The sequence below is a fragment of the Bubalus kerabau genome, chromosome 3 (assembly GCF_029407905.1).
Source record: "Bubalus kerabau isolate K-KA32 ecotype Philippines breed swamp buffalo chromosome 3, PCC_UOA_SB_1v2, whole genome shotgun sequence".
NCBI lineage: Eukaryota > Metazoa > Chordata > Mammalia > Artiodactyla > Bovidae > Bubalus > Bubalus kerabau.
In genome coordinates this window covers 123,953,374-123,969,342 of record NC_073626.1, presented here as the reverse complement: position 1 = coordinate 123,969,342, position 15,969 = coordinate 123,953,374, and the positions used below count along the sequence as shown (strand labels likewise).

The window sequence follows — 15,969 nt, the reverse complement described above, 5'->3', positions numbered from 1 at the left end:
ACCATTCTCTCTCTCCTCTTATGCTGCTTTATTTTTCCTTATTGCATTTAGAACATCTTACATGTTACATACTCCTTTATAGGTAATTTGTAATGATTGAATGTAAATTTCATGTATGTAAAATATAAGCATCATGAAAGGCTTGCCATGATCTTTCCTGGTACCCAGGAGGAGCTCAGTAAACGAATGAGGCATGACATCACCTGACACTTCTGAAACTTCCTTTACCCACAAAAAATCAGTAATTCCCTCTTTGGTGCCACCACCCTAGCTTGTAAATCTCCTAAAACTGGTAAATTTAGCTTTCTGAATGCCATCTTCTGCTTTACATCCTTCCCAATCCACCTCCCGAGGATTTCCTAGCTGTCCTGATCCTCTTGGTGCTCTGCTTCCTCTATCCAGACATCCCCTTTACTGGCTGCTTCCCCCTGACATTCACACAGTTAAGGCTTCCTTATTCCAGTTCTTACCTCCTAAAGGCCTACAGAAAAGAATTAACAACTAAGAAGCATATATGCTGGCACTCCTCCTCCCATATCCATGGCAAATATTGCTAAGAGATCAGGCTATCTCTGACTATATCTGGGCCCATGAGATAATGACAGTTTGTCAGGAAGATAATTGATCCCTGTTGTTTAACACACCATCAGTTCTACTAGCAGGCACTGTAACAATGAAATCATAAAGATATTTGAATATGAGAAGGACAAATGACACTATATAGATAATGTATACTAACCACCAAGCAATTATATTAAGCAATTAATGTGGATTACCTGTAACATTTAATCTTCATGACCATCTACAAGAAAGTTACTATTATACCCATTTTACAAATGAGGAAACGGGCTCAGAGAGGTAAACAATTTATACAGGATAACTTAGCTAAGAGTTGGTATGAATTCAGGCCATCAGGTCTAGAGTCTGCTCTTAAAACATCATGATATTGCCTTAAGGTTTTCAATAACCAACTGGCTCCATGGGATCTTAGGATTAAATGTCTAGTTGTCAGGCATGAGAGTCCCCAGGAAATTGTCTCTGTCTGAAATTGCCCCCAGAGAACCTTCACTCACCCTTAGAGATCCAATTTACTTCTAACCACCTCTATGAAGTTTTCGTTGATATATTTATGCCAGCACTGCTTGAACTTCGTATTATTATTTCACTTACCAGCCCGGAGTGCCAGCCCACGTTTTCTTGTAGGTCTTCTTTACTGCATCATAACTGCATACATTTCTCATTTCTTAATCCTCACAGTTCTACAAAGTATCTAGCCTATAATAAAGCCAATAAATAAATAAATATCATCCCTACTTCCATGATATACTTTCCATTTCTCAAAGTTAGGCTTAAGTTTTATATGCATGTATAACTGAGTCACTTTGCTGTTAGGAAGAAATGAACACACACTGTAAATCAACTATACTTCAGTCATTTTCTTTTTTTTAAGATAAGCTATGTTATACATTTTTATAGCCTGGGTATTATGGTCTTTACATCAAAATGAAGAAGTTCAGCAAGTGATGGCTTCCCAGGAAATGCAGCACTGAAATCTTCTCTAGAAGCAAACTTCATGGAGAGTCATAGCTCAGAGCATGAGTGTGAGCATTTCAGTTCTGTCCTAGGAAGATAATGAGACACTGAACTTAAATACCACTCACCATGGCATCCCCAGGCAGAGTTTCTCCTCTACTGAGCTTATAAATCCTCTGCCTCCAGCTTCCTAGTTGCTTTGATAAAAGGAGGTGTAGAATAGCTCTCCTTGGGAGGTCACAGAACTGACAACACAGCAAGAAATTAATGTTAACTTCCACCAGCTCTTTCTAACAACAGGGCTCTGTCGAGTTCTGAAGTACTCATGGGCTTTCCAGGAGACGTGGACAGATATGGTAATGGAATGGGAAAGCTGTGAAGAGTGAGAGGTACATTCTTTTAAAAAGTGGGAAAAGCTTCCAGACTTACTAAAAGAAGGTGGACTTAAAGCATAAATGAATAGGGAATTAGTGCCAACTGCCCAGGATGCGGCATCAGATGGTGTGATATGGTGCCACCTATATGAAAAAAAAAAATGCTATAATCTGGGGGACAAAGAAATGTGACCTTCTCTAAGGCTATCCTCATTTCAGAACCTTGGCTTATTCCCCATAAAATGGAGGGAATGGAGCAGTTGAGGAAACATCCCAGTCTTAGTGAAGGTCTGTAGAACGTGAAGTCAGTCATTCATTGTGTCAGAGTGTAATTCCTAGTGCAGCCCTTACCCCAGCTTGGCTATGGTCTGCATCTCTCTGCTCCAGGATGTACATATGACTCACCTCTGTATGTGATGCTCATTGTACCTTGAATAGTGCTTGCCCTAAGATAGGTGCTTAGTAAATGAATAATGAATTTCATTAGATTGAATTGAAATCAACTTTGAAACACTCTTTCCTATCAGAAACCCCACTGCATTTCAGATTGGATCAAAATATCTTTACAAACATAGGCTGGCTCTCAATCATGATGGGAAAAGATAGACAGGGACCTGTTTTTCCAGAAATATAGGGAGAAATGGAGTATTAAGATTACCTAGCTTACTTAAGGTATCTCTCTAGTAAATGGTAGAACAAAATACAGTTCTGTGAAGTTTTGAAATCTATAGTTTTCAACTACACAAGGGGGAAGTCTTCCATAGTCACAGAAAGTTCAATGTTCTATGTATAAAGTCTATAGGCACAATTTGAAAATCCTTAATACTTCAGTTCAGTCACTCAGTCATGTCTGACTCTTTGCGACCCAAAGAGTATGCCAGGCCTCCCTGTCCATCACCGACTCCCAGAGTTCACCCAAACTGATGTCCATTGAGTCAGTGATGCCATCCAACCATCTCATCCTCTGTCGTCCCCTTCTCCTCCTGCCCTCAGTCTTTCCCAGCATCAGGGTCTTTTCCAATGAGTCAGCTCTTCGCATCAGGTGGCCAAAGTATTGGAGTTTCAGCTTCAACATCAGTCCTTCCAACGAACACCCAGGACTGATCTCCTTTAGGATGGACTGGTTGGATCTCCTTGCAGTCCAAGGGACTCTCAAGAGTCTTCTCCAGTCTATGGCCATACCACCCTGAATGCGCTTGATCTCATCTGATCTCAGAAGAGTCTTCTCCAACACCACAGTTCAAAAGCATCAATTCTTCAGTGCTCAGCTTTCTTCACAGTCCAACTCTCACATCCATACATGACTACTGGAAAAACTAAACTTGACTAGATGGACCTTTGGTGACAAAGTAATGTCTCTGCTTTTCAATATGCTATCTAGGTTGGTCATAAATTTCCTTCCAAGGAGTAAGCGTCTTTTAATTTCATGGCTGCAATCACCATCTGCAGTGATTTTGGAGCCCAAAAAAATAAAGTCTGACACTGTTTCCCCATCTATTTGCCATGAAGTAATGGGACCAGATGCCATGATCTTCGTTTTCTGAATGTTGAGCTTTAAGCTAACTTTTTCACTCTCCTATTTCACTTTCATCAAGAGGCTCTTTAGTTCTTCTTCCCTTTCTGCCATAGGGTGGTCATCTGCATATTTGAGGTTATTGATATTTCTCCTAGCAATCTTGATTCCAGCTTGTGCTTCCTCCAGCCCAGCATTTCTCATGATGTACTCTGCATATAAGTTAAATAAGCAGGGTGACAATATACAGCCTTGATGTACTCCTTTTCCTATTTGGAACCAGTCTATTGTTCCATGTCCAGTTCTAACTGTTGCCTCCTGACCTGCATACAGGTTTCTCAAGAGGTAGGTCAGGTGGTCTGGTATTTCCATCTCTTTCAGAATTTTCCACAGTTTATTGTGATCCACACAGTCGAAGGCTTTGGCATAGTCAATAAAGCAGAAATAGATGTTTTTCTGGAACTCTCTTGCTTTTTCCATGATCCAGTGGATGTTGGCAATTTGATCTCTGGTTCCTCTGCCTTTTTTAAAGCCAGCTTGAACATCTCAAAGTTCGCAGTTCACAGATTGTTTAAGCCTGGCTTGGAGAATTTTGAGCATTACTTTACTAGCTTGTGAGATGAGTGCAATTGTGTGGTAGTTTGAGCATTCTTTGGCATTGCCTTTCTTTGGGATTGGAATGAAAACTGACCTTTTCCCGTCCTGTGGCCACTGCTGAGTTTTCCAAATTTGCTGGCATATTGAGTGCAGCACCTTCACAGCATCATCTTTTAGGATTTGAAATAGTTCAACTGGAATTCCATCACCTCCACTAGCTTTGTTGGTAGTGATGCTTCCTAAGGCCCACTTAACTTCACATTCCAGGATGTCTGGCTCTAGGTGAGTTATCACACCATCGTGATTATCTGGGTTGTGAAGATCTTTTTTGTACAGTTATTCTGTGTATTCTTGCCACCTTTTCTTAATCTTCTGCTTTTGTTAGGTCCCTACCATTTCTGTCCTTTATTGAGCCCATCTTGACATGAGATGTTCCCTTGGTATCTCTAATTTTCTTGAAGAGATCTCTAGTCTTTCCCATTCTATTGTCTTCTTCTATTTCTTTGCATTGATCACTGAGGAAGGCTTTCTTATCTCTCCTTGCTATTCTTTGGAACTCTGCATTCAAATGGGTATATCTTTCCTTTTCTCCTTTGCTTTTTGCTTCCCTTCTTTTCACAGCTATTTGTAAGGCCTCCTCACACAGCCATTTTGCTTTTTTGTATTTCTTTTTCTTGGGGATGGTCTTGATTCCTGTTTCCTGTACAATGCCACCAACATCCGTCCATAGTTCACATGGTACGTGGCACGGCAGCTGCGATGGCGCGGAAGCATGGCTGGCCAAGAGGAGCTACCCCACGTCCAAGGTCAGGGGCAGTGGCGGAGAGAAGCTAACCCATGTCCAAGGTAAGGTGCGGCAGCTGCAATTTGCTGGAGCAGCCATGAAGAGATACTCCACCTCCAAGGTAATCGAACCCAAGTAAGATGGTAGGCACTGAGAGAGGGCATCAGAGGGCAGACAGACTGAAACCACAATCACAGACAACTAGCCAATCTGATCACATGGACCACAGCCTTATCTAACTCAATGAAACTAAGCCATGCCATGTGGGGCCACCCAAGACGGTCAGGTCATGGTGGAGAGGTCTGACAGAATGTGGTCCACTGGAGAAGAGAATGGCAAACCACTTCAATATTCTTGCCTTGAGAACTTGAATGTCCCTAAAAATGAGTTCTCCATTAAAATATAGAAGGGCATTTGGCAGTACTAAAATTATGATGGGAAACAGAATTTTGGAATCCCAAATAACTTTCTTGCCTGCCATCAATGTGAATAAAGTGGGCTATCCATGTCCTTTACGCATGTTCTAAACTTTCTCTAGTGTCCCTTATGATACAAAGAGGGAAACTAGATGGACAACCTCTGCCATAGCTATTTATCAGCAAAGATGTCAGCATAATGAACTGTGGATTCTTGTAGATTTTTCCATAAGCATGAAGCTCATCAGGATAATGGGGAGGCTGTGAATCTCTGTATTAGGACATGATATGCAATTCTGGCTGTGGTAAGCAAAGACATGGTGTTGAGGGATGAGGACCCTGAAGTTTTAAGATCTGACATCCCTGTTAGCACTGAAATTTGAACTACAGCAGTGATTTTCAACATTTTAAAAGTCACTTTGCCCTTTCTCACATAAAGTCTTAATGAAATCCCAATATATAAAAAAGATACAAGCAGACTTGATTGAAACTGGGACGGGAATCATGTGGCGCCACCTCCTCATTTGCTCCCTCCTGTTTGAGATGGCAAGATATTTCCTGGGAAACCCAGGGCTTCACAGAACTGTATGAAAATTTCTGACCCAAAAGACACGTCTCTCAAGTGACTTGTTTCCATATCAATGCCTAATTCTCTCTTGACATCATAAAATAAGAGGTGGCAATTTATTATTTTGGTAAACAAATTGACATCAATATGGAAAAACATCATACTTAAGAATGGACTAAGCCTTTTCCACATATTGAAAAAGGACAATGTGAAATACTGCTCAAAAATTTTTTTAATCATTGCAAAGTGCCTAGGGATATTTTTCTGGTGGCCAACAGTCTAAAGGTCTAAGGGAAACACAACAATGCCAGCTTAACTGAAGCATACACAGAGGAGAGAAGAGTCCCTTGGCATCTAGCCATCTCTGTGCCCAATATTCAACAGGAGGGCAGCATAGAAAGCAATCTAGTAAAGTGTTGACAGAATTAATCACCCTCCATTTTCCAGCTTTCTTTTACTTCCTGGGCTAAGAAATTAGAAGGCTCTGGCTGAATCAGCTACACAATGACATTTCTCCAGAAGCACAGTTTTCCTGGGGAAATAAAGCTAACGAAAGGACAGGCTAACTATGTTTGATTTCCTCAAAGCCCACTGCCTAATTTTATATGAATTGTCTGATTTCTTTTAGACCTTAAGTCCATGGCCCAGTGACACTGCATTTCTCAGAGAAAACAGAGAAAAACACCTGTGAATAAATTGAAAATTTAAAGTACTGATGTCTTGCATATGGATGGCACTTACCTAACATCAAAGCCCTTCCGCAGATTACTTCAACGCATAGTAATAAATATCTACCACTTATTCCAGTCTGTCTCTAATCCCTATCATGATAGGTGAGTTAGATATTATCCCTCAATTTTACAGAAGTGGAAACTGAGCCAGAGCAAGAATAAATGACTTGCCCACAAATGGCAGACTTCCATTTTGAATTGAGGACTCTTGGACATCTGATCCCCGAATCTGATTGCCTCTCCAGGCTCTCTTTCAGTGTCAGTCTTTCTCAGGCATGATGCAGTACTACAAAATTACCTCAAGAGCTACAGATGGGGTCCTAGCCAAGACAAATTCTCTTCAAACAAGAGCATGGAGAAGTATATTGATCTTCAGAACTCAGAGTAGACGGACTGTATCATCCTTTCTCAGGAATGGGGAGACTAGCCAGTTTAAGCTTTCCAGGTGTTCGGGGAAGATTGTGGTTTCTGTAAGCATGAAGGATTTTGTCTGTTATTCTAAAGGCAATAGGGAAACACTGAATCTTCTGAATATTTTACAGTAGTGAGAATTCGAAGGTGCAAAAAGGCTTAGCATTTTGTCTAAGACCGCTAGTTTCAACCCTGGTCTCAGTATATGATTCATGTTCCCTGTTGCATCCAGTTTCAACTGGTCAGAAATGCATAATCTCAGGCCCAGCCTCACTGAATCAGAAAATAGTTTGAACAAGATCCCCAGGTGACTCATAGGTGCATCAAAGCTTGAGAAGCACTGCTCTGAAGTATGAATACTTCCCCGAATGCTGGGCCTCTGCCTGCAGTCAAAAGTTTGTACATCTGGGCTTCCTGCAAGTCAAGGAGGCAAATGGAAAGTGAGAAGGAATATGTGGTTTCATTTAGGGGTGGTTATGTCAACACCCTCCCCTACAGGCTCCTCCCCACCAAGCAAACAATTATCAGCTCCAGGGCAGGTGGAGTCCAAGGCCGCTGATTGACCCATTTCATCAATCATCGCCTCAAAGCACACAGGAGAAAGAGGTCCTGGTAGATGAGCACTCAGCACTGAGAAAGACCGAGGTCCCCGGTCGCTGACAAGATGGGCGCGTGGAGTTGGGATGAGGAAGGTCGGGACTAAGGAACATTAGGCATTCACCCCGCTGCTCTGATTGGTAATTAAGTGACTCGTCTACTGGCGGACAGTCCTGCATGTTCCCCCAGGCATCTGTTAGTTCTTCGAAAACCACTACTGACAAAATGAGGTTTGCCCTTGGTACACAGATAATGACTGAGCTTGACAGGTGTGGCGCGATTAGAAAATTTCTACATGAAGCTCATTCTGCTAGCCACTCCACAGTAAACAGACTCATTAGAACTTGCAGGTCCCTGGAGGCAAAGCATGTTTGACATTATTAATTGGCTTTTCTGTATAAGGAGTCAAATAGATGAAAAGGTTTATCAAGCTGAAATAATTAATTTTGCCTGAATTCGCTGACAGTTCATTTCTCCTGTAAAAGACCATTTTAAGGTCCCCCCCTTTTTTTTTCAAATTTCAAAGTTCAAAAGACATAATAGTGGCAAAAGTGAAGCTTTTTAGTAAATTATAATTAAAGGGAATTTAATTAACTTAGACCTGGGGAAGGGGAAATAAAGGAATTGCTATCTGTGTCTATACAGAGGTCTAGATGGTTGAACATCTCATGACTTAATAATGCATTAATTTTAATCTAATCAAAGTATTATAAAAGAGGTAATTATATGTTTAAAAATTACCAGGCTCCAATAGTGGGATTTTTAAACACTTAATACTTACCCAGTTTCTCGTTAGCAAAGTTATAATTGTTGTTCTCAGATTCTGCTTATTTAAAGATGGGGGTTACAGGCAAGAGGTTAATTGAATAAATCATTGTAAGAACCCATGTTGAAACTATGATGAACTACAAAGTTTGCATTCCCTGGCTGCAAAAGATTTTTTTTCTTCCCTTTTTTTCTCTGTGTCTTTCTGTGTCTCTAAAAATAGCAAATTATTTCCATTCCTTTATATGTGCTCCTGAATGCTCCCACACCCACTCTTTGCCCCACAAAGCCAAAATCCAGTTCACATAAGAGTCTGCAAAACTTTCATTTCCAATGTGATTTTGTAGTTTCAGTGTGAGACTTCTTAGTCTTAAGCAATGGATGATAAGATGCCAAGAATGGGTGAAAAGAATCATGATATCTCCAAGTGGTCATTAAACAGTAGGGTTTTGATTTCTGTAAAGGGCAATGTGTCTGGACGTTTTACTGATTAAATACTGAATTCTTAGGAATATCTGAAAGAGTATAGCTGTTTTGCAGCTAAGAAGTGTCTTGCCATATAAGCCCACATAATCAGTTTGTAGTTCAAAGATGATTCGATTTTCCCTAAAACAGTCTGACCCTGATGAAATAAAAACTGGTCAGGAAGGAGAACTAGATAGAAGGGTTATGGAGAGTGGTTCTTCCATATCTAGTGGTATGTATTAGACCAGTTCCTCAGGCTGTTACCTCCTCCCATCATGGACTCAGCTCAGGTAGCCTGAATATCTTCACCCAACTCACCCCTCCTCCTATTCTATCCCATGATGACCGACCTCCTAAAAATCTAATGGCAATGTTGGTTATTTTCAGCTTGTCATTGACATTTTTATAATGCAGAAATACTTGTTGGCTATCTTCATTAAATACCAGGGCATTTATGGAGTCTCTCAATTGGAGGCAAGAGTTTGGTTACCTGAGACTCACTATTACATTTCTTCAAGTAGTGTCTTTAAAAAAGTGATCACATTCAAGTGAAAATTAACACAGAAAGATTCACATCCTGTTGCATCATTTTGAAAAATATAAGAACTCTTCTACCTTTTGCCAAAACATCCTTAGGTACACTCTTGAAAGGAGAGACATAGGGCACACACAGTGGCCACCTTACACATATCATCTCAGTTCTCAGAGCAACCAAGTGATATTGTCCCCATATGAAAGATGAGACAGTTGAGGGTCAGAGATGGGGGGGGAAATGCTCCTTAAGGTCACACATTTCAGAAACAGAGCTGGTTTGCTTGACTTCAAGACCCATGTAATTTCCACTAGAAAGGAGTAACCCAAAAAGTTACAGACATCAGATTCCCAAACTGTAAACACTTGTAACATTTACCAGAGAGTTAACATTTGGGGTAAGAAATGTCATAACCCAAAAAGCAAATATCTATTTCCTTGCTCAGAGGAATACTCGCAAAGATGTATTAAAAAAAAATGGGAAACTTAAGACCTTCCAATCCAACAGTCACAAACTTATTGTTGATCATATTTCCCACTCCTGCTTCCTTATATTAGTCCCCTAATTAACCATATATTAATTCCCTGTGCCATTGTGATTGAATAGAGGGCTGGACATGAGGTTGGGAAGAGGGAGGAGGTTTTTGTGCAAAGATTCAGGGCTTGTGCTGCTATCACTCACCAGCATGTTTTCTTCTGAAGTCAATACGTTGTTCCATTTCAAACACGCTTAAAGAAAACACAAATTGATTTATTTACAATTCTGAACTACTTATCAAACACTAATGATCAGTGCCTAGTAAAACACAGGCTGAAAATATGCCATGCAATGCTTAGTCATTCTGCTAATGGAACTAATATTTCTCCACTGTGCCTCTCATTCTACTCTCTCACCCTTTGCCTCTCTTTATTTATTTCTATAATTCTTCCTGGTAAGAGTTAGAAACCCAGAAGGGATCTATGTTAGTGTGGTCAGTTCCAAAGACTCCAGAGAAAGCCCTATCTACCCAACACCTCCCTTTCATTCATTAACCCACCAGGGGCCAAGACTAATTAGATCAGCCTGCTCATTTTGAGCCGATAATTGATTTAAATAGGTTGCTCATTTAAAGTAGAAGAAAAGACTGCTAAACATTTGGTGCTGGGATTTTTTTTTTTTTTTTTTCCTTCCCTGCAACTTTCAATTGCTTGTGCAATGTAGCATAAAATGTAGAGGTCTCCCTTTTCTTTTCTCTCTTTTTTTAAAGGGGCCATAAAATTAATTACAATAAGTAGGCAACGGGCAGGGGCAGGGGGTTAACTGATGGCTCTAATGAGCTGCGGAGCTTTGGGAAAGCTGGACCACTCATGCTGTTTGTTGGCTGCGAGGGGCCATGGCTTCCAACAGGAGCACGGCGTAAAGAAGTCCTTTGGACTGATTCTGTCTTCATGGCAACCAAAGTAGCTAAGCTTCAAACAAAAGGAGCCTTCCTTTCGGAAGGTGGGGATATTCTGGAATTGTTTCCTTACCATTAAGCAAGAAAAGACCCTCAAAATGCCATTCCATGATACACTCCCACCCCCAAACTCCTGTTTTTTACACAATTTGTGAGTGGGAAAGTTAGAGAAAAACTTGGACCTACTCTATATTCTGAAGACCTTTCCCTTCTCAAAGGGTCTTTCATGACCCGTCCTGTACCATATTGATTTATTTCAAATGTGAATCAAAAACATTTAGACTAGGCTCCTCTTGGAAACTAAATCGTCCTGTTAGTTTATACTATTCAGCTGACACAATGAAAAGAGCTTTTGTCTGCAGCCTGGAGGGCAAGAGGTGGAAGCCACACTTGTAATTTGTTCTGTAAATTTTATTTTGCAGTGTTTCCTATCACAGGAAGAAGGGAGTGCTCAAGTTGGTGAGGGGAACTGAGGAGTGCCGCAATATCTTTAAAGGTAAATAAAATGATTGGAAATAGAAAAGTTACCCCCCAAACAGCACCATGCTATATTTCAGATGTTTTTAAGTTCCTACTTTACACTAGCAACATGATCCACATAAGAAGCACTGGGACGACCCAGAGGGATGGAATGGGGAGGGAGGAGGGAGGAGGGTTCAGGATGGGGAACACATGTATACCTGTGGCGGATTAATTTTGATATTTGGCAAATCTAATACAGTTATGTAAAGTTTAAAAATAAAATAAAATTAAAAAAAAATAAAAAATAAAAAAAAAAAAAAGAAGCACATGGGCTTTGAAGGCAGAGCGACAAACCTGGGTTTCTACCCTGATTCAGTCACTTCTGTGCTCTGTGTAAGTCACTTGTTCTCTCTAATACTCTCTTTACCTTTAAAATGGAGACACTAAAGTCTATTTTGGAGGCATATCCTAAGGGTTAGAGATAATGTCGGAGCCTAGCATAGGACCTGGCTTTAATAAGCACTCATAGATAGTAGCTATAATGCAAAACTGGCTTCCTAAAAACCAGGGAGGGTCACTCAACCTTGTTTTGTTGTCTGAGGCCAGGCAGTTCAGAAGAAAGTATCATTGTATTGCACACAGGGCCAGCCTCGAGAGTACAACCTGCACAGAGACAAAGGGCCTGACACTCAGAAGGACCCCACCGTTGCTGTCTTGAAATGCTTAATTTTTGAACAGAGGACCCTGCATTTTCATTTTGCACTGGGTCCTGCAAATTACGTGGCCCATCCTGATGGCATATTCCCCTTGGCTAATGCTGTCTCTGCCAATCTTGGTCTCTTGAAGAGTCTCCTTATATGAGGTCATGTCTGCGTTGGTGGTGCACTGCTTTCACACTTATAAATCACATTCTTTCTGCCTCTTTCACAAATTAGATCCAGAGGTGTAGCCTCTCCATTCCTTTGGGCCCAGGGCCTGACTGCCATGAAAAACTATTCAAGAGCACATGCTAGTGGCCGAAGGTCAGAATGGCACCTTTGCAGTCCCATCGCCGACCCACTGAGAGCGCTCCTGTCTCAGAGGATGGAGGCCTGAGCCAATGGGTGACAATGAGGACTGAGCATCCCTTTGTTAATTCAGCATTCTTGTGGCGGATCATTTTCACTGTTAATGACATACGAGTTGAGTCCCAGGTAATTTTTTTCAAAGCAACCAGTTGTGAAATATCTTGAGAAAACACTGCCAATTTCCAATCCTAATGACAGAGACGCTGAAGGTAAATAAGATGAATATTTATGGGATACCTGATTGCCTAAATGAGTTCCCTAAGGTATGAATAATTGAATGTATGCTAATTAATTGGGAAAAGCCAGTAGGTAACTCTTTTTTATTTACATTAGCCTCATTTTATTTCATTTCTTAGAACTATTACAGTTCCCAGTTATTTCCTATGCTTCAGTAAAGTTGAGTGTCATTGAGAGAATTTCTAATAGACATCATGAGTCTTAATTTCAATAAGTGTATAAGCTAAGGTAGAATATGTAATGATAGTTCTTAGGACATAGTTACTTGGGTTTTCCTAACAAAAGCTGTTTGTTCATTGGTGCCTCATGCTAGCTAGTTTTTTACATATGTCTCCTGAATTACTCCTTATATTAATCCTATAAGGTTAGACATTGTACAATTGTCTCCAATTTACAGATATGGAAACTGAGATAACAGTTAAGTGAACTGCTCATGGCTATGTGATGATAAGTATTAGAGCACAGATTCAAATTTGGCCTGCTTCAAAGTCCTTCCAGAAAGGGAACACAGACTTTCACCTGGAACAGAAGGTTTGGAAAACACAGGTCTTTCCTTACCATTTTGTAAACATGATCCCTGAAGACTTCACCCCAATTTCTGGTATTGTTCTCAAAGAGCCACTAAAGTCAAATCAGTCAAAGTGACTTTTTTTTTTTTTTTTTTTTTGAGTCTAGACTTTTAAAATAGTTTTTATTTTAAAACAGTTTTAGGTTTATTTTAAAAATTACACAGAAGGTACAAACAGATATCTTATGCCCCCCTCTTTCCACATCCAGGTTTTCCTATTAACATGTTGCATTCCTGTGGTATATCTAATTGGTGAGCCATTATTGATATACTATTATTAAGTAAAGTCCATACAGTTCACTTTTGCCTTGGGTTTTGACAAATGCATGTCCTATATCCACCATTATGGTGTCATATGGAATAGTTATACTGCTTTTGCTCCACCTATTCATTCCTCCACCCACTTTCCCACCATCCCCCCATCTGAAACCCTGGCAACCACTGATCTTTTTACTGTCTCTGTAATTTTGCCTTTTCCAGAATGTCAGGTGGAATCATACACATACAGTCTTCTCCAAGTGTCTTTTTTCACTTAGCAAAATGCATTTATTTCCTTCATGTTTTTCTATGGCTTGATAGCTCATTTCTTTTTATTGCTCAATAATATTCCACTGTATGGATTATCACAGATTATTTATCTATTCACCTATGAAAGGACATCTTGGTTGCTTCCAAGCTTTGGTAATTACGAATAAAGTTGCTATAAACATTCATACACATGTTTTTGTGTGGGCATAAGTTTTGACTTCATTTGAGTAAATACCTGGGAGCCTGATTGCTAGATCCTGTAATAATACTGTGTTTCAGTCAGTCAGTTCAGTCACTCAGTCGTGTCCAACTCTTTGTGACCCCATGAATCCCAGCACGCCAGGCCTCCCTGTCCGTGTTCAGTTTTGTTAAAAATTGTCAAATTGTCTTCCAAAGTGACTTCACCATTTTGCATTCTTGCCAGCAATAAGTGAGAGTTCCTTTGCTCTGCATCTTTCACCAGCATTTCCTGTTGTCTTTGTTTCAGATTTTAGCATTTTAATGGGTGTGTAGTAGTATCTCATTGTTGTTTTGATCAGCCATTTGTTCTTATTCAATTAAGAGTAAGCAGCTGTCTCCCAAGTAGGATGTATATATCCTATCATTTGCACAAGATAATGCATTGAAATACACAGAGAAAAATGACAACCACTTTTTTTTCATTCATTATGTGAAATTTTATATTCTTTGCATATATTCTTAATGTATATAATATTTTATTAGCATAGAAATTCTGTATATTAATGCTTTATAAATTAAAAATTCTTTATTGTTAAGGTTCATGTTCTCTCTTTTTTTTTTTTAAATTGACAGAAGTGTTCTATTAAAAGAGGACCCCACTGCCATAGAAAACCCTGGATCTATGAAGACATCAAAGACAGAGACCTAATTTTTCTCTCAAAAAGTGAACCTTGATTTCCATTCAATATTGAATTTGATGCTTAAAAATTCAGAAGTATGTCAGAGCTGAAGTTTATCTATGCTATTTTGTACTGGATATATCTACTAGTGTGACAAATTAGGTGTTTTCCCAGAGTAGCAGTTGTCTGAATTCATCTGCATGAAGGATACATACATGTATGTTTTCAGAATATTGTCAGAGTGGTCTTAGCTTTTCAAAGCAGTTTCTCCTATACCATTTTGTTAGGGGAAGCATATTGACTGAAACTGCCCACCCTGGCCAGGCACCATAGTAACTATTTGCATGAGTTATTTTACAACAGGAGGTCCTGGTAAGGAACACAGAACTAATAAGCCACCACCAACCAGAAGAGTTCGGGAAAGGTCAAAAGGAGACACCACATGTCCTACCACCTCCCAGAATCCTCCTCTCTGGCATCCATCTTGGCTGAACAAGGTGTGCACCACCAGGAAGGACTCTGAGTGGGAATGATTGGCTAAAGACAACCCAGAAACTAATCTCATCACCATAAAACCTGCAAGCTGTGTGGCAGAGCTGTTCTCTTGGGTTCCTGTACCCTACTGCTCTCCACCCGGGTGCCCTTTCCCAATAAAATCTTTTGCTTTGTCAGCACATGTGTCTCCTCAGACAATTTATTTCCAAATGTTACACAAGAGCCCAGTTTCGGGCCCAGGAAGGGTTCCCTCTTCCTGAAACAGTTTCACTTCACATATTAACATAATTACTACCGCTGTTTTATTGATAGTTTCCTTTTCAAAACTGATTTTTAAAGGACCAGTGTGAACTGATAATCCTTATAGAATGAGTTCTATTGTTAATCTCATTTTATAGATGAGGCAACTGAAGCATAGAAAATTCAAATAACCCGCCAAAAGCTCCCAATTTGTAATTGGCAGAACCATGATTCACACTCAGGTATAAATGCCAGAGTCCAAGCTCTTACTCATTAGATTATTTTGCCTAAAAACATTTATGTGCTTTATGAGGAGGCTTGTAGTCTACATAACTTAGAGGAAAAACTTGACCAGTTTGGCAAAAGGAAAACCAAACTGTGGACTGCACCATCAGTATAGATCTTTGTTTTCAAGTGCAAATACATGCTTTTTTCCAAAGCAATATGTATTCAGGGCAGACACTGGCAAAAATTTTAATCACTACACATCTTGTGTGTTTGATGGGAAATACTAAATATCTTCTGTATATAAAGAGAAAATCTAAACCAAAGAGATCGCATTTGTAAAAAAATATCACTCTTCACATCATAAAGGCAGTATGAGAACCTGTCAAAAAAAAAAAAAAAATACCAAGGAACAAGTTGATACAGCCAGTAGAAGAAGAACTCTAAGTTTGGGAATTATTAATGGGCCTGATCCTTCAAAATGAGATACTGGAAAACACTACCTTCAATATGACAGTTGGACTCCAGAACACTTTAAGAACAAAGATCAAAAATGTTAGGTAGGA

The 15,969-nt window shown here is 39.8% G+C and overlaps 1 long non-coding RNA gene across 1 annotated transcript; it reads left to right on the top strand.

Moving 5' to 3' along the window:
• Window positions 1-10,515: 10,515 nt before the first annotated feature.
• Window positions 10,516-15,117, top strand: LOC129646537 (uncharacterized). The gene is made up of 4 exons (XR_008712009.1): window positions 10,516-10,765; window positions 11,144-11,217; window positions 12,119-12,376; window positions 14,397-15,117. It is a non-coding gene; the product is annotated as an uncharacterized LOC129646537 (long non-coding RNA).
• The last annotated feature ends 852 nt before the right edge of the window (window positions 15,118-15,969 follow it).